General features: G+C 47.1%; 17 non-coding genes across 17 annotated transcripts; all 17 read right to left on the bottom strand.

Annotated features, from left to right (window-relative positions):
- Nucleotides 1-230: 230 nt before the first annotated feature.
- Nucleotides 231-421, bottom strand: LOC142261842 (U2 spliceosomal RNA). The gene has a single exon (XR_012729377.1). It is a non-coding gene; the product is annotated as a U2 spliceosomal RNA (small nuclear RNA).
- A 1,117-nt stretch (nucleotides 422-1,538) lies between these two features.
- Nucleotides 1,539-1,729, bottom strand: LOC142261854 (U2 spliceosomal RNA). Its single transcript, XR_012729383.1, has one exon. It is a non-coding gene; the product is annotated as a U2 spliceosomal RNA (small nuclear RNA).
- A 1,117-nt stretch (nucleotides 1,730-2,846) lies between these two features.
- On the bottom strand, nucleotides 2,847-3,037 carry LOC142261859 (U2 spliceosomal RNA). Its single transcript, XR_012729384.1, has one exon. It is a non-coding gene; the product is annotated as a U2 spliceosomal RNA (small nuclear RNA).
- A 1,117-nt stretch (nucleotides 3,038-4,154) lies between these two features.
- On the bottom strand, nucleotides 4,155-4,345 carry LOC142261860 (U2 spliceosomal RNA). The gene has a single exon (XR_012729385.1). It is a non-coding gene; the product is annotated as a U2 spliceosomal RNA (small nuclear RNA).
- Nucleotides 4,346-5,462: 1,117 nt separating this feature from the next.
- LOC142261861 (U2 spliceosomal RNA) lies at nucleotides 5,463-5,653 on the bottom strand. Its single transcript, XR_012729386.1, has one exon. It is a non-coding gene; the product is annotated as a U2 spliceosomal RNA (small nuclear RNA).
- A 1,117-nt stretch (nucleotides 5,654-6,770) lies between these two features.
- Nucleotides 6,771-6,961, bottom strand: LOC142261863 (U2 spliceosomal RNA). The gene has a single exon (XR_012729387.1). It is a non-coding gene; the product is annotated as a U2 spliceosomal RNA (small nuclear RNA).
- A 1,117-nt stretch (nucleotides 6,962-8,078) lies between these two features.
- LOC142261864 (U2 spliceosomal RNA) lies at nucleotides 8,079-8,269 on the bottom strand. The gene has a single exon (XR_012729388.1). It is a non-coding gene; the product is annotated as a U2 spliceosomal RNA (small nuclear RNA).
- Nucleotides 8,270-9,386: 1,117 nt separating this feature from the next.
- Nucleotides 9,387-9,577, bottom strand: LOC142261865 (U2 spliceosomal RNA). Its single transcript, XR_012729389.1, has one exon. It is a non-coding gene; the product is annotated as a U2 spliceosomal RNA (small nuclear RNA).
- Nucleotides 9,578-10,694: 1,117 nt separating this feature from the next.
- On the bottom strand, nucleotides 10,695-10,888 carry LOC142261834 (U2 spliceosomal RNA). The gene has a single exon (XR_012729370.1). It is a non-coding gene; the product is annotated as a U2 spliceosomal RNA (small nuclear RNA).
- A 1,919-nt stretch (nucleotides 10,889-12,807) lies between these two features.
- LOC142261867 (U2 spliceosomal RNA) lies at nucleotides 12,808-12,998 on the bottom strand. Its single transcript, XR_012729391.1, has one exon. It is a non-coding gene; the product is annotated as a U2 spliceosomal RNA (small nuclear RNA).
- A 1,117-nt stretch (nucleotides 12,999-14,115) lies between these two features.
- On the bottom strand, nucleotides 14,116-14,306 carry LOC142261868 (U2 spliceosomal RNA). The gene has a single exon (XR_012729392.1). It is a non-coding gene; the product is annotated as a U2 spliceosomal RNA (small nuclear RNA).
- Nucleotides 14,307-15,424: 1,118 nt separating this feature from the next.
- LOC142261831 (U2 spliceosomal RNA) lies at nucleotides 15,425-15,618 on the bottom strand. Its single transcript, XR_012729368.1, has one exon. It is a non-coding gene; the product is annotated as a U2 spliceosomal RNA (small nuclear RNA).
- Nucleotides 15,619-17,537: 1,919 nt separating this feature from the next.
- LOC142261869 (U2 spliceosomal RNA) lies at nucleotides 17,538-17,728 on the bottom strand. Its single transcript, XR_012729393.1, has one exon. It is a non-coding gene; the product is annotated as a U2 spliceosomal RNA (small nuclear RNA).
- Nucleotides 17,729-18,845: 1,117 nt separating this feature from the next.
- On the bottom strand, nucleotides 18,846-19,036 carry LOC142261870 (U2 spliceosomal RNA). The gene has a single exon (XR_012729394.1). It is a non-coding gene; the product is annotated as a U2 spliceosomal RNA (small nuclear RNA).
- Nucleotides 19,037-20,153: 1,117 nt separating this feature from the next.
- Nucleotides 20,154-20,344, bottom strand: LOC142261871 (U2 spliceosomal RNA). The gene has a single exon (XR_012729395.1). It is a non-coding gene; the product is annotated as a U2 spliceosomal RNA (small nuclear RNA).
- A 1,117-nt stretch (nucleotides 20,345-21,461) lies between these two features.
- On the bottom strand, nucleotides 21,462-21,652 carry LOC142261872 (U2 spliceosomal RNA). The gene has a single exon (XR_012729396.1). It is a non-coding gene; the product is annotated as a U2 spliceosomal RNA (small nuclear RNA).
- A 1,117-nt stretch (nucleotides 21,653-22,769) lies between these two features.
- Nucleotides 22,770-22,960, bottom strand: LOC142261874 (U2 spliceosomal RNA). The gene has a single exon (XR_012729397.1). It is a non-coding gene; the product is annotated as a U2 spliceosomal RNA (small nuclear RNA).
- Between the last annotated feature and the right edge of the window lie 132 nt (nucleotides 22,961-23,092).

The raw sequence follows: 23,092 nt of genomic DNA on the forward strand, positions 1-23,092 counted from the left end.
ACTTTGTCCAAAAGGGATCTATTCCATTCAATTACACATGATCTAGATTAGACTGACAACAAGATACTGCACGGGACATAGCAGAGTTGGTGAAGTTGAGTGGTGATGAGTTTGCTATTTGGATGAATAAAGCAAGTAAAAAGTGTGTTAGATAAAAATTCATTTCAATTCGCTAATCGGGCTAATATGAATCAGGTGAATCGAGTTCTGCTTTTGGAAACTGGGTTAAGAAGGGGTGCACCGTTCCTGGAGGTACTGCAATACCAGGTCAATGCGTGGAGTGGACAGAGCAAGCTCTTTTTCCATCTCCCTGTTCTAAAAATCCATTTAATATATGGTCCCCAGATAGGGGACGTATCAGATATTAAACTGATAAGAACAGATACTACACTTGATCTTAGCCAAAAGGCCGAGAAGCGATAACCAGAATTGGTTTGGGCCTCGAGTGGCACCCTGGCCTATGCCGGACACATCTTAGGGAGAGAGAGCGAGAGGGAGACAAACCCACGCCTACACAAGACATTTTGTCACCCAAGCCAACCCTTGAAAAGGCTGCTTTGCAGAGCAAAAACAAGAAGAATGGTGCGTTTTGCAGCCGCCGCCCACTGCAATGAATCTGAATAACTCCTCCTTTAGGGCGCAAGCAACTCCCCTCCCCCTTGCAGTCTTTCCAATTCACGATACAAAAAGACGGACAGGACAGGTTGCCTGACTTTCCGTCACTGCCACCCTTTGCCATCCTTACCCGTAGAAAGCCCTTTCATCATCCCCAAACCCTAATCTTTTCCCTTTCCTTCCCAGCCCCCAAACCCTGCCCTCTGTACCTTTCTCACCACCCGCTTCCCTTCTCCTGTCATCCCCCTACCACCCGGGAAAAAAAGAGATTGCCCCCTCCTTCCACTAGCCCACCCTCCCACCCAAAGAACAACTTCTTCTGCGCAGCTTGTTTTCTAGGCAGCAGCGCTATTGTGATGTCATCGGGGGGCATTGTGACAAGCCGCCAGTGTTCCGTCTCTTCATGTTGTGCACTGTTCAAACCGAAAATACATCAACAGGCAGGCTACAGAAAAGCTTACTAACAAAGGTTAGAGAGGGGCTTTCTCAGAGGGCTTTTTACAGTTTGTCTATTCCCAATTAGCCGGTTTAGTATACTTAATGAAAGTACTAATTCTTTCATAGGCCGCCCATTCTTAGTATTTGACGTTCAGGTAACAACAGGTAACTTTATTTGGAGTGGAAGCAGAGAGATAACACCAGATGCCAATTGTAGATCCTCTCACACCTGTGGTCACTGCAGCATCTGACTCCACTTTGTCCAAAAGGGATCTATTCCATTCAATTACACATGATCTAGATTAGACTGACAACAAGATACTGCACGGGACATAGCAGAGTTGGTGAAGTTGAGTGGTGATGAGTTTGCTATTTGGATGAATAAAGCAAGTAAAAAGTGTGTTAGATAAAAATTCATTTCAATTCGCTAATCGGGCTAATATGAATCAGGTGAATCGAGTTCTGCTTTTGGAAACTGGGTTAAGAAGGGGTGCACCGTTCCTGGAGGTACTGCAATACCAGGTCAATGCGTGGAGTGGACAGAGCAAGCTCTTTTTCCATCTCCCTGTTCTAAAAATCCATTTAATATATGGTCCCCAGATAGGGGACGTATCAGATATTAAACTGATAAGAACAGATACTACACTTGATCTTAGCCAAAAGGCCGAGAAGCGATAACCAGAATTGGTTTGGGCCTCGAGTGGCACCCTGGCCTATGCCGGACACATCTTAGGGAGAGAGAGCGAGAGGGAGACAAACCCACGCCTACACAAGACATTTTGTCACCCAAGCCAACCCTTGAAAAGGCTGCTTTGCAGAGCAAAAACAAGAAGAATGGTGCGTTTTGCAGCCGCCGCCCACTGCAATGAATCTGAATAACTCCTCCTTTAGGGCGCAAGCAACTCCCCTCCCCCTTGCAGTCTTTCCAATTCACGATACAAAAAGACGGACAGGACAGGTTGCCTGACTTTCCGTCACTGCCACCCTTTGCCATCCTTACCCGTAGAAAGCCCTTTCATCATCCCCAAACCCTAATCTTTTCCCTTTCCTTCCCAGCCCCCAAACCCTGCCCTCTGTACCTTTCTCACCACCCGCTTCCCTTCTCCTGTCATCCCCCTACCACCCGGGAAAAAAAGAGATTGCCCCCTCCTTCCACTAGCCCACCCTCCCACCCAAAGAACAACTTCTTCTGCGCAGCTTGTTTTCTAGGCAGCAGCGCTATTGTGATGTCATCGGGGGGCATTGTGACAAGCCGCCAGTGTTCCGTCTCTTCATGTTGTGCACTGTTCAAACCGAAAATACATCAACAGGCAGGCTACAGAAAAGCTTACTAACAAAGGTTAGAGAGGGGCTTTCTCAGAGGGCTTTTTACAGTTTGTCTATTCCCAATTAGCCGGTTTAGTATACTTAATGAAAGTACTAATTCTTTCATAGGCCGCCCATTCTTAGTATTTGACGTTCAGGTAACAACAGGTAACTTTATTTGGAGTGGAAGCAGAGAGATAACACCAGATGCCAATTGTAGATCCTCTCACACCTGTGGTCACTGCAGCATCTGACTCCACTTTGTCCAAAAGGGATCTATTCCATTCAATTACACATGATCTAGATTAGACTGACAACAAGATACTGCACGGGACATAGCAGAGTTGGTGAAGTTGAGTGGTGATGAGTTTGCTATTTGGATGAATAAAGCAAGTAAAAAGTGTGTTAGATAAAAATTCATTTCAATTCGCTAATCGGGCTAATATGAATCAGGTGAATCGAGTTCTGCTTTTGGAAACTGGGTTAAGAAGGGGTGCACCGTTCCTGGAGGTACTGCAATACCAGGTCAATGCGTGGAGTGGACAGAGCAAGCTCTTTTTCCATCTCCCTGTTCTAAAAATCCATTTAATATATGGTCCCCAGATAGGGGACGTATCAGATATTAAACTGATAAGAACAGATACTACACTTGATCTTAGCCAAAAGGCCGAGAAGCGATAACCAGAATTGGTTTGGGCCTCGAGTGGCACCCTGGCCTATGCCGGACACATCTTAGGGAGAGAGAGCGAGAGGGAGACAAACCCACGCCTACACAAGACATTTTGTCACCCAAGCCAACCCTTGAAAAGGCTGCTTTGCAGAGCAAAAACAAGAAGAATGGTGCGTTTTGCAGCCGCCGCCCACTGCAATGAATCTGAATAACTCCTCCTTTAGGGCGCAAGCAACTCCCCTCCCCCTTGCAGTCTTTCCAATTCACGATACAAAAAGACGGACAGGACAGGTTGCCTGACTTTCCGTCACTGCCACCCTTTGCCATCCTTACCCGTAGAAAGCCCTTTCATCATCCCCAAACCCTAATCTTTTCCCTTTCCTTCCCAGCCCCCAAACCCTGCCCTCTGTACCTTTCTCACCACCCGCTTCCCTTCTCCTGTCATCCCCCTACCACCCGGGAAAAAAAGAGATTGCCCCCTCCTTCCACTAGCCCACCCTCCCACCCAAAGAACAACTTCTTCTGCGCAGCTTGTTTTCTAGGCAGCAGCGCTATTGTGATGTCATCGGGGGGCATTGTGACAAGCCGCCAGTGTTCCGTCTCTTCATGTTGTGCACTGTTCAAACCGAAAATACATCAACAGGCAGGCTACAGAAAAGCTTACTAACAAAGGTTAGAGAGGGGCTTTCTCAGAGGGCTTTTTACAGTTTGTCTATTCCCAATTAGCCGGTTTAGTATACTTAATGAAAGTACTAATTCTTTCATAGGCCGCCCATTCTTAGTATTTGACGTTCAGGTAACAACAGGTAACTTTATTTGGAGTGGAAGCAGAGAGATAACACCAGATGCCAATTGTAGATCCTCTCACACCTGTGGTCACTGCAGCATCTGACTCCACTTTGTCCAAAAGGGATCTATTCCATTCAATTACACATGATCTAGATTAGACTGACAACAAGATACTGCACGGGACATAGCAGAGTTGGTGAAGTTGAGTGGTGATGAGTTTGCTATTTGGATGAATAAAGCAAGTAAAAAGTGTGTTAGATAAAAATTCATTTCAATTCGCTAATCGGGCTAATATGAATCAGGTGAATCGAGTTCTGCTTTTGGAAACTGGGTTAAGAAGGGGTGCACCGTTCCTGGAGGTACTGCAATACCAGGTCAATGCGTGGAGTGGACAGAGCAAGCTCTTTTTCCATCTCCCTGTTCTAAAAATCCATTTAATATATGGTCCCCAGATAGGGGACGTATCAGATATTAAACTGATAAGAACAGATACTACACTTGATCTTAGCCAAAAGGCCGAGAAGCGATAACCAGAATTGGTTTGGGCCTCGAGTGGCACCCTGGCCTATGCCGGACACATCTTAGGGAGAGAGAGCGAGAGGGAGACAAACCCACGCCTACACAAGACATTTTGTCACCCAAGCCAACCCTTGAAAAGGCTGCTTTGCAGAGCAAAAACAAGAAGAATGGTGCGTTTTGCAGCCGCCGCCCACTGCAATGAATCTGAATAACTCCTCCTTTAGGGCGCAAGCAACTCCCCTCCCCCTTGCAGTCTTTCCAATTCACGATACAAAAAGACGGACAGGACAGGTTGCCTGACTTTCCGTCACTGCCACCCTTTGCCATCCTTACCCGTAGAAAGCCCTTTCATCATCCCCAAACCCTAATCTTTTCCCTTTCCTTCCCAGCCCCCAAACCCTGCCCTCTGTACCTTTCTCACCACCCGCTTCCCTTCTCCTGTCATCCCCCTACCACCCGGGAAAAAAAGAGATTGCCCCCTCCTTCCACTAGCCCACCCTCCCACCCAAAGAACAACTTCTTCTGCGCAGCTTGTTTTCTAGGCAGCAGCGCTATTGTGATGTCATCGGGGGGCATTGTGACAAGCCGCCAGTGTTCCGTCTCTTCATGTTGTGCACTGTTCAAACCGAAAATACATCAACAGGCAGGCTACAGAAAAGCTTACTAACAAAGGTTAGAGAGGGGCTTTCTCAGAGGGCTTTTTACAGTTTGTCTATTCCCAATTAGCCGGTTTAGTATACTTAATGAAAGTACTAATTCTTTCATAGGCCGCCCATTCTTAGTATTTGACGTTCAGGTAACAACAGGTAACTTTATTTGGAGTGGAAGCAGAGAGATAACACCAGATGCCAATTGTAGATCCTCTCACACCTGTGGTCACTGCAGCATCTGACTCCACTTTGTCCAAAAGGGATCTATTCCATTCAATTACACATGATCTAGATTAGACTGACAACAAGATACTGCACGGGACATAGCAGAGTTGGTGAAGTTGAGTGGTGATGAGTTTGCTATTTGGATGAATAAAGCAAGTAAAAAGTGTGTTAGATAAAAATTCATTTCAATTCGCTAATCGGGCTAATATGAATCAGGTGAATCGAGTTCTGCTTTTGGAAACTGGGTTAAGAAGGGGTGCACCGTTCCTGGAGGTACTGCAATACCAGGTCAATGCGTGGAGTGGACAGAGCAAGCTCTTTTTCCATCTCCCTGTTCTAAAAATCCATTTAATATATGGTCCCCAGATAGGGGACGTATCAGATATTAAACTGATAAGAACAGATACTACACTTGATCTTAGCCAAAAGGCCGAGAAGCGATAACCAGAATTGGTTTGGGCCTCGAGTGGCACCCTGGCCTATGCCGGACACATCTTAGGGAGAGAGAGCGAGAGGGAGACAAACCCACGCCTACACAAGACATTTTGTCACCCAAGCCAACCCTTGAAAAGGCTGCTTTGCAGAGCAAAAACAAGAAGAATGGTGCGTTTTGCAGCCGCCGCCCACTGCAATGAATCTGAATAACTCCTCCTTTAGGGCGCAAGCAACTCCCCTCCCCCTTGCAGTCTTTCCAATTCACGATACAAAAAGACGGACAGGACAGGTTGCCTGACTTTCCGTCACTGCCACCCTTTGCCATCCTTACCCGTAGAAAGCCCTTTCATCATCCCCAAACCCTAATCTTTTCCCTTTCCTTCCCAGCCCCCAAACCCTGCCCTCTGTACCTTTCTCACCACCCGCTTCCCTTCTCCTGTCATCCCCCTACCACCCGGGAAAAAAAGAGATTGCCCCCTCCTTCCACTAGCCCACCCTCCCACCCAAAGAACAACTTCTTCTGCGCAGCTTGTTTTCTAGGCAGCAGCGCTATTGTGATGTCATCGGGGGGCATTGTGACAAGCCGCCAGTGTTCCGTCTCTTCATGTTGTGCACTGTTCAAACCGAAAATACATCAACAGGCAGGCTACAGAAAAGCTTACTAACAAAGGTTAGAGAGGGGCTTTCTCAGAGGGCTTTTTACAGTTTGTCTATTCCCAATTAGCCGGTTTAGTATACTTAATGAAAGTACTAATTCTTTCATAGGCCGCCCATTCTTAGTATTTGACGTTCAGGTAACAACAGGTAACTTTATTTGGAGTGGAAGCAGAGAGATAACACCAGATGCCAATTGTAGATCCTCTCACACCTGTGGTCACTGCAGCATCTGACTCCACTTTGTCCAAAAGGGATCTATTCCATTCAATTACACATGATCTAGATTAGACTGACAACAAGATACTGCACGGGACATAGCAGAGTTGGTGAAGTTGAGTGGTGATGAGTTTGCTATTTGGATGAATAAAGCAAGTAAAAAGTGTGTTAGATAAAAATTCATTTCAATTCGCTAATCGGGCTAATATGAATCAGGTGAATCGAGTTCTGCTTTTGGAAACTGGGTTAAGAAGGGGTGCACCGTTCCTGGAGGTACTGCAATACCAGGTCAATGCGTGGAGTGGACAGAGCAAGCTCTTTTTCCATCTCCCTGTTCTAAAAATCCATTTAATATATGGTCCCCAGATAGGGGACGTATCAGATATTAAACTGATAAGAACAGATACTACACTTGATCTTAGCCAAAAGGCCGAGAAGCGATAACCAGAATTGGTTTGGGCCTCGAGTGGCACCCTGGCCTATGCCGGACACATCTTAGGGAGAGAGAGCGAGAGGGAGACAAACCCACGCCTACACAAGACATTTTGTCACCCAAGCCAACCCTTGAAAAGGCTGCTTTGCAGAGCAAAAACAAGAAGAATGGTGCGTTTTGCAGCCGCCGCCCACTGCAATGAATCTGAATAACTCCTCCTTTAGGGCGCAAGCAACTCCCCTCCCCCTTGCAGTCTTTCCAATTCACGATACAAAAAGACGGACAGGACAGGTTGCCTGACTTTCCGTCACTGCCACCCTTTGCCATCCTTACCCGTAGAAAGCCCTTTCATCATCCCCAAACCCTAATCTTTTCCCTTTCCTTCCCAGCCCCCAAACCCTGCCCTCTGTACCTTTCTCACCACCCGCTTCCCTTCTCCTGTCATCCCCCTACCACCCGGGAAAAAAAGAGATTGCCCCCTCCTTCCACTAGCCCACCCTCCCACCCAAAGAACAACTTCTTCTGCGCAGCTTGTTTTCTAGGCAGCAGCGCTATTGTGATGTCATCGGGGGGCATTGTGACAAGCCGCCAGTGTTCCGTCTCTTCATGTTGTGCACTGTTCAAACCGAAAATACATCAACAGGCAGGCTACAGAAAAGCTTACTAACAAAGGTTAGAGAGGGGCTTTCTCAGAGGGCTTTTTACAGTTTGTCTATTCCCAATTAGCCGGTTTAGTATACTTAATGAAAGTACTAATTCTTTCATAGGCCGCCCATTCTTAGTATTTGACGTTCAGGTAACAACAGGTAACTTTATTTGGAGTGGAAGCAGAGAGATAACACCAGATGCCAATTGTAGATCCTCTCACACCTGTGGTCACTGCAGCATCTGACTCCACTTTGTCCAAAAGGGATCTATTCCATTCAATTACACATGATCTAGATTAGACTGACAACAAGATACTGCACGGGACATAGCAGAGTTGGTGAAGTTGAGTGGTGATGAGTTTGCTATTTGGATGAATAAAGCAAGTAAAAAGTGTGTTAGATAAAAATTCATTTCAATTCGCTAATCGGGCTAATATGAATCAGGTGAATCGAGTTCTGCTTTTGGAAACTGGGTTAAGAAGGGGTGCACCGTTCCTGGAGGTACTGCAATACCAGGTCAATGCGTGGAGTGGACAGAGCAAGCTCTTTTTCCATCTCCCTGTTCTAAAAATCCATTTAATATATGGTCCCCAGATAGGGGACGTATCAGATATTAAACTGATAAGAACAGATACTACACTTGATCTTAGCCAAAAGGCCGAGAAGCGATAACCAGAATTGGTTTGGGCCTCGAGTGGCACCCTGGCCTATGCCGGACACATCTTAGGGAGAGAGAGCGAGAGGGAGACAAACCCACGCCTACACAAGACATTTTGTCACCCAAGCCAACCCTTGAAAAGGCTGCTTTGCAGAGCAAAAACAAGAAGAATGGTGCGTTTTGCAGCCGCCGCCCACTGCAATGAATCTGAATAACTCCTCCTTTAGGGCGCAAGCAACTCCCCTCCCCCTTGCAGTCTTTCCAATTCACGATACAAAAAGACGGACAGGACAGGTTGCCTGACTTTCCGTCACTGCCACCCTTTGCCATCCTTACCCGTAGAAAGCCCTTTCATCATCCCCAAACCCTAATCTTTTCCCTTTCCTTCCCAGCCCCCAAACCCTGCCCTCTGTACCTTTCTCACCACCCGCTTCCCTTCTCCTGTCATCCCCCTACCACCCGGGAAAAAGAGAGATTGCCCCCTCCTTCCACTAGCCCACCCTCCCACCCAAAGAACAACTTCTTCTGCGCAGCTTGTTTTCTAGGCAGCAGCGCTATTGTGATGTCATCGGGGGGCATTGTGACAAGCCGCCAGTGTTCCGTCTCTTCATGTTGTGCACTGTTCAAACCGAAAATACATCAACAGGCAGGCTACAGAAAAGCTTACTAACAAAGGTTAGAGAGGGGCTTTCTCAGAGGGCTTTTTACAGTTTGTCTATTCCCAATTAGCCGGTTTAGTATACTTAATGAAAGTACTAATTCTTTCATAGGCCGCCCATTCTTAGTATTTGACGTTCAGGTAACAACAGGTAACTTTATTTGGAGTGGAAGCAGAGAGATAACACCAGATGCCAATTGTAGATCCTCTCACACCTGTGGTCACTGCAGCATCTGACTCCACTTTGTCCAAAAGGGATCTATTCCATTCAATTACACATGATCTAGATTAGACTGACAACAAGATACTGCACGGGACATAGCAGAGTTGGTGAAGTTGAGTGGTGATGAGTTTGCTATTTGGATGAATAAAGCAAGTAAAAAGTGTGTTAGATAAAAATTCATTTCAATTCGCTAATCGGGCTAATATGAATCAGGTGAATCGAGTTCTGCTTTTGGAAACTGGGTTAAGAAGGGGTGCACCGTTCCTGGAGGTACTGCAATACCAGGTCAATGCGTGGAGTGGACAGAGCAAGCTCTTTTTCCATCTCCCTGTTCTAAAAATCCATTTAATATATGGTCCCCAGATAGGGGACGTATCAGATATTAAACTGATAAGAACAGATACTACACTTGATCTTAGCCAAAAGGCCGAGAAGCGATAACCAGAATTGGTTTGGGCCTCGAGTGGCACCCTGGCCTATGCCGGACACATCTTAGGGAGAGAGAGCGAGAGGGAGACAAACCCACGCCTACACAAGACATTTTGTCACCCAAGCCAACCCTTGAAAAGGCTGCTTTGCAGAGCAAAAACAAGAAGAATGGTGCATTTTGCAGCCGCCGCCCACTGCAATGAATCTGAATAACTCCTCCTTTAGGGCGCAAGCAACTCCCCTCCCCCTTGCAGTCTTTCCAATTCACGATACAAAAAGACGGACAGGACAGGTTGCCTGACTTTCCGTCACTGCCACCCTTTGCCATCCTTACCCGTAGAAAGCCCTTTCATCATCCCCAAACCCTAATCTTTTCCCTTTCCTTCCCAGCCCCCAAACCCTGCCCTCTGTACCTTTCTCACCACCCGCTTCCCTTCTCCTGTCATCCCCCTACCACCTGGGAAAAAAAGAGATTGCCCCCTCCTTCCACTAGCCCACCCTCCCACCCAAAGAACAACTTCTTCTGCGCAGCTTGTTTTCTAGGCAGCAGCGCTATTGTGATGTCATCGGGGGGCATTGTGACAAGCCGCCAGTGTTCCGTCTCTTCATGTTGTGCACTGTTCAAACCGAAAATACATCAACAGGCAGGCTACAGAAAAGCTTACTAACAAAGGTTAGAGAGGGGCTTTCTCAGAGGGCTTTTTACAGTTTGTCTATTCCCAATTAGCCGGTTTAGTATACTTAATGAAAGTACTAATTCTTTCATAGGCCGCCCATTCTTAGTATTTGACGTTCAGGTAACAACAGGTAACTTTATTTGGAGTGGAAGCAGAGAGATAACACCAGATGCCAATTGTAGATCCTCTCACACCTGTGGTCACTGCAGCATCTGACTCCACTTTGTCCAAAAGGGATCTATTCCATTCAATTACACATGATCTAGATTAGACTGACAACAAGATACTGCACGGGACATAGCAGAGTTGGTGAAGTTGAGTGGTGATGAGTTTGCTATTTGGATGAATAAAGCAAGTAAAAAGTGTGTTAGATAAAAATTCATTTCAATTCGCTAATCGGGCTAATATGAATCAGGTGAATCGAGTTCTGCTTTTGGAAACTGGGTTAAGAAGGGGTGCACCGTTCCTGGAGGTACTGCAATACCAGGTCAATGCGTGGAGTGGACAGAGCAAGCTCTTTTTCCATCTCCCTATTCTAAAAATCCATTTAATATATGGTCCCCAGATAGGGGACGTATCAGATATTAAACTGATAAGAACAGATTTTTTGATTTAATGAAGCTTTCCAAAGCACCACAAAAAATGCATGACCGAAGTCACACCAAAAACAGTGCAAAGGCTAGGATTCGTGTGGACCCCACCGTGAGGAGAGGGTCCCCAAAAATCAACCCCGTCCCTCCGAGCCAGAAGGCCACAGCAAGGGTCAGGGATCTTCGGTGCTCCCCCAAGCCGAAGCCTGGTTGAGCCTTGTCGTTGCTCCCAGCGTCCACCCAGGCATCTTACCCAAGTGGAGTAGAGAGCTACTAGTTGTTGGTTTCGCAGCCGAAACTGCCCGGACCGTCAACCGGTGTTGGTTTCTCAGCCCAAGGCTAACCGGACCTCCAACCGGGTGTTGGTTTCTCAGCCGAAGCTGACCCAGACCTCCAACCGGGTGTTGGTTTCTCAGCCGAAGCTGACCCGGACCTCCAACCGGGTGTTAGTTTCTCAGCCCAAAGCTGACCAGACCTCCGACCGGGATTATAAAAATTTCCCTTCCTAGCCAGAAGGCCGGGATAGGGTAATATGCTCAAAAAGTATGAAAAGGCAAGGTACGGTGTGCTACAGAGCCCAAGGCTTGCCGGGGTCCCAAGCCAGCAAGCTCAGACTCACTCCAGGGTCGTCAGTCCTGGGGCACGTTGTACCATAGCCCCCCATCCTTACTCAGTCTAATAGCCTCGATCCTGGTAGGGCCATGTTTTCCACTAGATGAATATACTATCCACCCAGAGTACTAGCAAGCGCAACCTTCCAGTGTGCATTGTATCATTGTACTAAGGTGGCCTGGAGCTTAAACCACCTCTTCGAACAACACTACACTTGATCTTAGCCAAAAGGCCGAGAAGCGATAACCAGAATTGGTTTGGGCCTCGAGTGGCACCCTGGCCTATGCCGGACACATCTTAGGGAGAGAGAGCGAGAGGGAGACAAACCCACGCCTACACAAGACATTTTGTCACCCAAGCCAACCCTTGAAAAGGCTGCTTTGCAGAGCAAAAACAAGAAGAATGGTGCGTTTTGCAGCCGCCGCCCACTGCAATGAATCTGAATAACTCCTCCTTTAGGGCGCAAGCAACTCCCCTCCCCCTTGCAGTCTTTCCAATTCACGATACAAAAAGACGGACAGGACAGGTTGCCTGACTTTCCGTCACTGCCACCCTTTGCCATCCTTACCCGTAGAAAGCCCTTTCATCATCCCCAAACCCTAATCTTTTCCCTTTCCTTCCCAGCCCCCAAACCCTGCCCTCTGTACCTTTCTCACCACCCGCTTCCCTTCTCCTGTCATCCCCCTACCACCCGGGAAAAAAAGAGATTGCCCCCTCCTTCCACTAGCCCACCCTCCCACCCAAAGAACAACTTCTTCTGCGCAGCTTGTTTTCTAGGCAGCAGCGCTATTGTGATGTCATCGGGGGGCATTGTGACAAGCCGCCAGTGTTCCGTCTCTTCATGTTGTGCACTGTTCAAACCGAAAATACATCAACAGGCAGGCTACAGAAAAGCTTACTAACAAAGGTTAGAGAGGGGCTTTCTCAGAGGGCTTTTTACAGTTTGTCTATTCCCAATTAGCCGGTTTAGTATACTTAATGAAAGTACTAATTCTTTCATAGGCCGCCCATTCTTAGTATTTGACGTTCAGGTAACAACAGGTAACTTTATTTGGAGTGGAAGCAGAGAGATAACACCAGATGCCAATTGTAGATCCTCTCACACCTGTGGTCACTGCAGCATCTGACTCCACTTTGTCCAAAAGGGATCTATTCCATTCAATTACACATGATCTAGATTAGACTGACAACAAGATACTGCACGGGACATAGCAGAGTTGGTGAAGTTGAGTGGTGATGAGTTTGCTATTTGGATGAATAAAGCAAGTAAAAAGTGTGTTAGATAAAAATTCATTTCAATTCGCTAATCGGGCTAATATGAATCAGGTGAATCGAGTTCTGCTTTTGGAAACTGGGTTAAGAAGGGGTGCACCGTTCCTGGAGGTACTGCAATACCAGGTCAATGCGTGGAGTGGACAGAGCAAGCTCTTTTTCCATCTCCCTGTTCTAAAAATCCATTTAATATATGGTCCCCAGATAGGGGACGTATCAGATATTAAACTGATAAGAACAGATACTACACTTGATCTTAGCCAAAAGGCCGAGAAGCGATAACCAGAATTGGTTTGGGCCTCGAGTGGCACCCTGGCCTATGCCGGACACATCTTAGGGAGAGAGAGCGAGAGGGAGACAAACCCACGCCTACACAAGACATTTTGTCACCCAAGCCAACCCTTGAAAAGGCTGCTTTGCAGAGCAAAAACAAGAAGAATGGTGCGTTTTGCAGCCGCCGCCCACTGCAATGAATCTGAATAACTCCTCCTTTAGGGCGCAAGCAACTCCCCTCCCCCTTGCAGTCTTTCCAATTCACGATACAAAAAGACGGACAGGACAGGTTGCCTGACTTTCCGTCACTGCCACCCTTTGCCATCCTTACCCGTAGAAAGCCCTTTCATCATCCCCAAACCCTAATCTTTTCCCTTTCCTTCCCAGCCCCCAAACCCTGCCCTCTGTACCTTTCTCACCACCCGCTTCCCTTCTCCTGTCATCCCCCTACCACCTGGGAAAAAAAGAGATTGCCCCCTCCTTCCACTAGCCCACCCTCCCACCCAAAGAACAACTTCTTCTGCGCAGCTTGTTTTCTAGGCAGCAGCGCTATTGTGATGTCATCGGGGGGCATTGTGACAAGCCGCCAGTGTTCCGTCTCTTCATGTTGTGCACTGTTCAAACCGAAAATACATCAACAGGCAGGCTACAGAAAAGCTTACTAACAAAGGTTAGAGAGGGGCTTTCTCAGAGGGCTTTTTACAGTTTGTCTATTCCCAATTAGCCGGTTTAGTATACTTAATGAAAGTACTAATTCTTTCATAGGCCGCCCATTCTTAGTATTTGACGTTCAGGTAACAACAGGTAACTTTATTTGGAGTGGAAGCAGAGAGATAACACCAGATGCCAATTGTAGATCCTCTCACACCTGTGGTCACTGCAGCATCTGACTCCACTTTGTCCAAAAGGGATCTATTCCATTCAATTACACATGATCTAGATTAGACTGACAACAAGATACTGCACGGGACATAGCAGAGTTGGTGAAGTTGAGTGGTGATGAGTTTGCTATTTGGATGAATAAAGCAAGTAAAAAGTGTGTTAGATAAAAATTCATTTCAATTCGCTAATCGGGCTAATATGAATCAGGTGAATCGAGTTCTGCTTTTGGAAACTGGGTTAAGAAGGGGTGCACCGTTCCTGGAGGTACTGCAATACCAGGTCAATGCGTGGAGTGGACAGAGCAAGCTCTTTTTCCATCTCCCTGTTCTAAAAATCCATTTAATATATGGTCCCCAGATAGGGGACGTATCAGATATTAAACTGATAAGAACAGATACTACACTTGATCTTAGCCAAAAGGCCGAGAAGCGATAACCAGAATTGGTTTGGGCCTCGAGTGGCACCCTGGCCTATGCCGGACACATCTTAGGGAGAGAGAGCGAGAGGGAGACAAACCCACGCCTACACAAGACATTTTGTCACCCAAGCCAACCCTTGAAAAGGCTGCTTTGCAGAGCAAAAACAAGAAGAATGGTGCGTTTTGCAGCCGCCGCCCACTGCAATGAATCTGAATAACTCCTCCTTTAGGGCGCAAGCAACTCCCCTCCCCCTTGCAGTCTTTCCAATTCACGATACAAAAAGACGGACAGGACAGGTTGCCTGACTTTCCGTCACTGCCACCCTTTGCCATCCTTACCCGTAGAAAGCCCTTTCATCATCCCCAAACCCTAATCTTTTCCCTTTCCTTCCCAGCCCCATAACCCTGCCCTCTGTACCTTTCTCACCACCCGCTTCCCTTCTCCTGTCATCCCCCTACCACCCGGGAAAAAAAAGAGATTGCCCCCTCCTTCCACTAGCCCACCCTCCCACCCAAAGAACAACTTCTTCTGCGCAGCTTGTTTTCTAGGCAGCAGCGCTATTGTGATGTCATCGGGGGGCATTGTGACAAGCCGCCAGTGTTCCGTCTCTTCATGTTGTGCACTGTTCAAACCGAAAATACATCAACAGGCAGGCTACAGAAAAGCTTACTAACAAAGGTTAGAGAGGGGCTTTCTCAGAGGGCTTTTTACAGTTTGTCTATTCCCAATTAGCCGGTTTAGTATACTTAATGAAAGTACTAATTCTTTCATAGGCCGCCCATTCTTAGTATTTGACGTTCAGGTAACAACAGGTAACTTTATTTGGAGTGGAAGCAGAGAGATAACACCAGATGCCAATTGTAGAGCCTCTCACACCTGTGGTCACTGCAGCATCTGACTCCACTTTGTCCAAAAGGGATCTATTCCATTCAATTACACATGATCTAGATTAGACTGACAACAAGATACTGCACGGGACATAGCAGAGTTGGTGAAGTTGAGTGGTGATGAGTTTGCTATTTGGATGAATAAAGCAAGTAAAAAGTGTGTTAGATAAAAATTCATTTCAATTCGCTAATCGGGCTAATATGAATCAGGTGAATCGAGTTCTGCTTTTGGAAACTGGGTTAAGAAGGGGTGCACCGTTCCTGGAGGTACTGCAATACCAGGTCAATGCGTGGAGTGGACAGAGCAAGCTCTTTTTCCATCTCCCTGTTCTAAAAATCCATTTAATATATGGTCCCCAGATAGGGGACGTATCAGATATTAAACTGATAAGAACAGATTTTTTGATTTAATGAAGCTTTCCAAAGCACCACAAAAAATGCATGACCGAAGTCACACCAAAAACAGTGCAAAGGCTAGGATTCGTGTGGACCCCACCGTGAGGAGAGGGTCCCCAAAAATCAACCCCGTCCCTCCGAGCCAGAAGGCCACAGCAAGGGTCAGGGATCTTCGGTGCTCCCCCAAGCCGAAGCCTGGTTGAGCCTTGTCGTTGCTCCCAGCGTCCACCCAGGCATCTTACCCAAGTGGAGTAGAGAGCTACTAGTTGTTGGTTTCGCAGCCGAAACTGCCCGGACCGTCAACCGGTGTTGGTTTCTCAGCCCAAGGCTAACCGGACCTCCAACCGGGTGTTGGTTTCTCAGCCGAAGCTGACCCAGACCTCCAACCGGGTGTTGGTTTCTCAGCCGAAGCTGACCCGGACCTCCAACCGGGTGTTAGTTTCTCAGCCCAAAGCTGACCAGACCTCCGACCGGGATTATAAAAATTTCCCTTCCTAGCCAGAAGGCCGGGATAGGGTAATATGCTCAAAAAGTATGAAAAGGCAAGGTACGGTGTGCTACAGAGCCCAAGGCTTGCCGGGGTCCCAAGCCAGCAAGCTCAGACTCACTCCAGGGTCGTCAGTCCTGGGGCACGTTGTACCATAGCCCCCCATCCTTACTCAGTCTAATAGCCTCGATCCTGGTAGGGCCATGTTTTCCACTAGATGAATATACTATCCACCCAGAGTACTAGCAAGCGCAACCTTCCAGTGTGCATTGTATCATTGTACTAAGGTGGCCTGGAGCTTAAACCACCTCTTCGAACAACACTACACTTGATCTTAGCCAAAAGGCCGAGAAGCGATAACCAGAATTGGTTTGGGCCTCGAGTGGCACCCTGGCCTATGCCGGACACATCTTAGGGAGAGAGAGCGAGAGGGAGACAAACCCACGCCTACACAAGACATTTTGTCACCCAAGCCAACCCTTGAAAAGGCTGCTTTGCAGAGCAAAAACAAGAAGAATGGTGCGTTTTGCAGCCGCCGCCCACTGCAATGAATCTGAATAACTCCTCCTTTAGGGCGCAAGCAACTCCCCTCCCCCTTGCAGTCTTTCCAATTCACGATACAAAAAGACGGACAGGACAGGTTGCCTGACTTTCCGTCACTGCCACCCTTTGCCATCCTTACCCGTAGAAAGCCCTTTCATCATCCCCAAACCCTAATCTTTTCCCTTTCCTTCCCAGCCCCCAAACCCTGCCCTCTGTACCTTTCTCACCACCCGCTTCCCTTCTCCTGTCATCCCCCTACCACCCGGGAAAAAAAGAGATTGCCCCCTCCTTCCACTAGCCCACCCTCCCACCCAAAGAACAACTTCTTCTGCGCAGCTTGTTTTCTAGGCAGCAGCGCTATTGTGATGTCATCGGGGGGCATTGTGACAAGCCGCCAGTGTTCCGTCTCTTCATGTTGTGCACTGTTCAAACCGAAAATACATCAACAGGCAGGCTACAGAAAAGCTTACTAACAAAGGTTAGAGAGGGGCTTTCTCAGAGGGCTTTTTACAGTTTGTCTATTCCCAATTAGCCGGTTTAGTATACTTAATGAAAGTACTAATTCTTTCATAGGCCGCCCATTCTTAGTATTTGACGTTCAGGTAACAACAGGTAACTTTATTTGGAGTGGAAGCAGAGAGATAACACCAGATGCCAATTGTAGATCCTCTCACACCTGTGGTCACTGCAGCATCTGACTCCACTTTGTCCAAAAGGGATCTATTCCATTCAATTACACATGATCTAGATTAGACTGACAACAAGATACTGCACGGGACATAGCAGAGTTGGTGAAGTTGAGTGGTGATGAGTTTGCTATTTGGATGAATAAAGCAAGTAAAAAGTGTGTTAGATAAAAATTCATTTCAATTCGCTAATCGGGCTAATATGAATCAGGTGAATCGAGTTCTGCTTTTGGAAACTGGGTTAAGAAGGGGTGCACCGTTCCTGGAGGTACTGCAATACCAGGTCAATGCGTGGAGTGGACAGAGCAAGCTCTTTTTCCATCTCCCTGTTCTAAAAATCCATTTAATATATGGTCCCCAGATAGGGGACGTATCAGATATTAAACTGATAAGAACAGATACTACACTTGATCTTAGCCAAAAGGCCGAGAAGCGATAACCAGAATTGGTTTGGGCCTCGAGTGGCACCCTGGCCTATGCCGGACACATCTTAGGGAGAGAGAGCGAGAGGGAGACAAACCCACGCCTACACAAGACATTTTGTCACCCAAGCCAACCCTTGAAAAGGCTGCTTTGCAGAGCAAAAACAAGAAGAATGGTGCGTTTTGCAGCCGCCGCCCACTGCAATGAATCTGAATAACTCCTCCTTTAGGGCGCAAGCAACTCCCCTCCCCCTTGCAGTCTTTCCAATTCACGATACAAAAAGACGGACAGGACAGGTTGCCTGACTTTCCGTCACTGCCACCCTTTGCCATCCTTACCCGTAGAAAGCCCTTTCATCATCCCCAAACCCTAATCTTTTCCCTTTCCTTCCCAGCCCCCAAACCCTGCCCTCTGTACCTTTCTCACCACCCGCTTCCCTTCTCCTGTCATCCCCCTACCACCCGGGAAAAAAAGAGATTGCCCCCTCCTTCCACTAGCCCACCCTCCCACCCAAAGAACAACTTCTTCTGCGCAGCTTGTTTTCTAGGCAGCAGCGCTATTGTGATGTCATCGGGGGGCATTGTGACAAGCCGCCAGTGTTCCGTCTCTTCATGTTGTGCACTGTTCAAACCGAAAATACATCAACAGGCAGGCTACAGAAAAGCTTACTAACAAAGGTTAGAGAGGGGCTTTCTCAGAGGGCTTTTTACAGTTTGTCTATTCCCAATTAGCCGGTTTAGTATACTTAATGAAAGTACTAATTCTTTCATAGGCCGCCCATTCTTAGTATTTGACGTTCAGGTAACAACAGGTAACTTTATTTGGAGTGGAAGCAGAGAGATAACACCAGATGCCAATTGTAGATCCTCTCACACCTGTGGTCACTGCAGCATCTGACTCCACTTTGTCCAAAAGGGATCTATTCCATTCAATTACACATGATCTAGATTAGACTGACAACAAGATACTGCACGGGACATAGCAGAGTTGGTGAAGTTGAGTGGTGATGAGTTTGCTATTTGGATGAATAAAGCAAGTAAAAAGTGTGTTAGATAAAAATTCATTTCAATTCGCTAATCGGGCTAATATGAATCAGGTGAATCGAGTTCTGCTTTTGGAAACTGGGTTAAGAAGGGGTGCACCGTTCCTGGAGGTACTGCAATACCAGGTCAATGCGTGGAGTGGACAGAGCAAGCTCTTTTTCCATCTCCCTGTTCTAAAAATCCATTTAATATATGGTCCCCAGATAGGGGACGTATCAGATATTAAACTGATAAGAACAGATACTACACTTGATCTTAGCCAAAAGGCCGAGAAGCGATAACCAGAATTGGTTTGGGCCTCGAGTGGCACCCTGGCCTATGCCGGACACATCTTAGGGAGAGAGAGCGAGAGGGAGACAAACCCACGCCTACACAAGACATTTTGTCACCCAAGCCAACCCTTGAAAAGGCTGCTTTGCAGAGCAAAAACAAGAAGAATGGTGCGTTTTGCAGCCGCCGCCCACTGCAATGAATCTGAATAACTCCTCCTTTAGGGCGCAAGCAACTCCCCTCCCCCTTGCAGTCTTTCCAATTCACGATACAAAAAGACGGACAGGACAGGTTGCCTGACTTTCCGTCACTGCCACCCTTTGCCATCCTTACCCGTAGAAAGCCCTTTCATCATCCCCAAACCCTAATCTTTTCCCTTTCCTTCCCAGCCCCCAAACCCTGCCCTCTGTACCTTTCTCACCACCCGCTTCCCTTCTCCTGTCATCCCCCTACCACCCGGGAAAAAAAGAGATTGCCCCCTCCTTCCACTAGCCCACCCTCCCACCCAAAGAACAACTTCTTCTGCGCAGCTTGTTTTCTAGGCAGCAGCGCTATTGTGATGTCATCGGGGGGCATTGTGACAAGCCGCCAGTGTTCCGTCTCTTCATGTTGTGCACTGTTCAAACCGAAAATACATCAACAGGCAGGCTACAGAAAAGCTTACTAACAAAGGTTAGAGAGGGGCTTTCTCAGAGGGCTTTTTACAGTTTGTCTATTCCCAATTAGCCGGTTTAGTATACTTAATGAAAGTACTAATTCTTTCATAGGCCGCCCATTCTTAGTATTTGACGTTCAGGTAACAACAGGTAACTTTATTTGGAGTGGAAGCAGAGAGATAACACCAGATGCCAATTGTAGATCCTCTCACACCTGTGGTCACTGCAGCATCTGACTCCACTTTGTCCAAAAGGGATCTATTCCATTCAATTACACATGATCTAGATTAGACTGACAACAAGATACTGCACGGGACATAGCAGAGTTGGTGAAGTTGAGTGGTGATGAGTTTGCTATTTGGATGAATAAAGCAAGTAAAAAGTGTGTTAGATAAAAATTCATTTCAATTCGCTAATCGGGCTAATATGAATCAGGTGAATCGAGTTCTGCTTTTGGAAACTGGGTTAAGAAGGGGTGCACCGTTCCTGGAGGTACTGCAATACCAGGTCAATGCGTGGAGTGGACAGAGCAAGCTCTTTTTCCATCTCCCTGTTCTAAAAATCCATTTAATATATGGTCCCCAGATAGGGGACGTATCAGATATTAAACTGATAAGAACAGATACTACACTTGATCTTAGCCAAAAGGCCGAGAAGCGATAACCAGAATTGGTTTGGGCCTCGAGTGGCACCCTGGCCTATGCCGGACACATCTTAGGGAGAGAGAGCGAGAGGGAGACAAACCCACGCCTACACAAGACATTTTGTCACCCAAGCCAACCCTTGAAAAGGCTGCTTTGCAGAGCAAAAACAAGAAGAATGGTGCGTTTTGCAGCCGCCGCCCACTGCAATGAATCTGAATAACTCCTCCTTTAGGGCGCAAGCAACTCCCCTCCCCCTTGCAGTCTTTCCAATTCACGATACAAAAAGACGGACAGGACAGGTTGCCTGACTTTCCGTCACTGCCACCCTTTGCCATCCTTACCCGTAGAAAGCCCTTTCATCATCCCCAAACCCTAATCTTTTCCCTTTCCTTCCCAGCCCCCAAACCCTGCCCTCTGTACCTTTCTCACCACCCGCTTCCCTTCTCCTGTCATCCCCCTACCACCCGGGAAAAAAAGAGATTGCCCCCTCCTTCCACTAGCCCACCCTCCCACCCAAAGAACAACTTCTTCTGCGCAGCTTGTTTTCTAGGCAGCAGCGCTATTGTGATGTCATCGGGGGGCATTGTGACAAGCCGCCAGTGTTCCGTCTCTTCATGTTGTGCACTGTTCAAACCGAAAATACATCAACAGGCAGGCTACAGAAAAGCTTACTAACAAAGGTTAGAGAGGGGCTTTCTCAGAGGGCTTTTTACAGTTTGTCTATTCCCAATTAGCCGGTTTAGTATACTTAATGAAAGTACTAATTCTTTCATAGGCCGCCCATTCTTAGTATTTGACGTTCAGGTAACAACAGGTAACTTTATTTGGAGTGGAAGCAGAGAGATAACACCAGATGCCAATTGTAGATCCTCTCACACCTGTGGTCACTGCAGCATCTGACTCCACTTTGTCCAAAAGGGATCTATTCCATTCAATTACACATGATCTAGATTAGACTGACAACAAGATACTGCACGGGACATAGCAGAGTTGGTGAAGTTGAGTGGTGATGAGTTTGCTATTTGGATGAATAAAGCAAGTAAAAAGTGTGTTAGATAAAAATTCATTTCAATTCGCTAATCGGGCTAATATGAATCAGGTGAATCGAGTTCTGCTTTTGGAAACTGGGTTAAGAAGGGGTGCACCGTTCCTGGAGGTACTGCAATACCAGGTCAATGCGTGGAGTGGACAGAGCAAGCTCTTTTTCCATCTCCCTGTTCTAAAAATCCATTTAATATATGGTCCCCAGATAGGGGACGTATCAGATATTAAACTGATAAGAACAGATACTACACTTGATCTTAGCCAAAAGGCCGAGAAGCGATAACCAGAATTGGTTTGGGCCTCGAGTGGCACCCTGGCCTATGCCGGACACATCTTAGGGAGAGAGAGCGAGAGGGAGACAAACCCACGCCTACACAAGACATTTTGTCACCCAAGCCAACCCTTGAAAAGGCTGCTTTGCAGAGCAAAAACAAGAAGAATGGTGCGTTTTGCAGCCGCCGCCCACTGCAATGAATCTGAATAACTCCTCCTTTAGGGCGCAAGCAACTCCCCTCCCCCTTGCAGTCTTTCCAATTCACGATACAAAAAGACGGACAGGACAGGTTGCCTGACTTTCCGTCACTGCCACCCTTTGCCATCCTTACCCGTAGAAAGCCCTTTCATCATCCCCAAACCCTAATCTTTTCCCTTTCCTTCCCAGCCCCCAAACCCTGCCCTCTGTACCTTTCTCACCACCCGCTTCCCTTCTCCTGTCATCCCCCTACCACCCGGGAAAAAAAGAGATTGCCCCCTCCTTCCACTAGCCCACCCTCCCACCCAAAGAACAACTTCTTCTGCGCAGCTTGTTTTCTAGGCAGCAGCGCTATTGTGATGTCATCGGGGGGCATTGTGACAAGCCGCCAGTGTTCCGTCTCTTCATGTTGTGCACTGTTCAAACCGAAAATACATCAACAGGCAGGCTACAGAAAAGCTTACTAACAAAGGTTAGAGAGGGGCTTTCTCAGAGGGCTTTTTACAGTTTGTCTATTCCCAATTAGCCGGTTTAGTATACTTAATGAAAGTACTAATTCTTTCATAGGCCGCCCATTCTTAGTATTTGACGTTCAGGTAACAACAGGTAACTTTATTTGGAGTGGAAGCAGAGAGATAACACCAGATGCCAATTGTAGATCCTCTCACACCTGTGGTCACTGCAGCATCTGACTCCACTTTGTCCAAAAGGGATCTATTCCATTCAATTACACATGATCTAGATTAGACTGACAACAAGATACTGCACGGGACATAGCAGAGTTGGTGAAGTTGAGTGGTGATGAGTTTGCTATTTGGATGAATAAAGCAAGTAAAAAGTGTGTTAGATAAAAATTCATTTCAATTCGCTAATCGGGCTAATATGAATCAGGTGAATCGAGTTCTGCTTTTGGAAACTGGGTTAAGAAGGGGTGCACCGTTCCTGGAGGTACTGCAATACCAGGTCAATGCGTGGAGTGGACAGAGCAAGCTCTTTTTCCATCTCCCTGTTCTAAAAATCCATTTAATATATGGTCCCCAGATAGGGGACGTATCAGATATTAAACTGATAAGAACAGATACTACACTTGATCTTAGCCAAAAGGCCGAGAAGCGATAACCAGAATTGGTTTGGGCCTCGAGTGGCACCCTGGCCTATGCCGGACACATCTTAGGGAGAGAGAGCGAGAGGGAGACAAACCCACGCCTACACAAGACATTTTGTCACCCAAGCCAACCCTTGAAAAGGC

This window comes from Anomaloglossus baeobatrachus, unplaced genomic scaffold (genome assembly GCF_048569485.1).
Source record: "Anomaloglossus baeobatrachus isolate aAnoBae1 unplaced genomic scaffold, aAnoBae1.hap1 Scaffold_2391, whole genome shotgun sequence".
Classification (NCBI taxonomy): Eukaryota; Metazoa; Chordata; class Amphibia; order Anura; family Aromobatidae; genus Anomaloglossus; species Anomaloglossus baeobatrachus.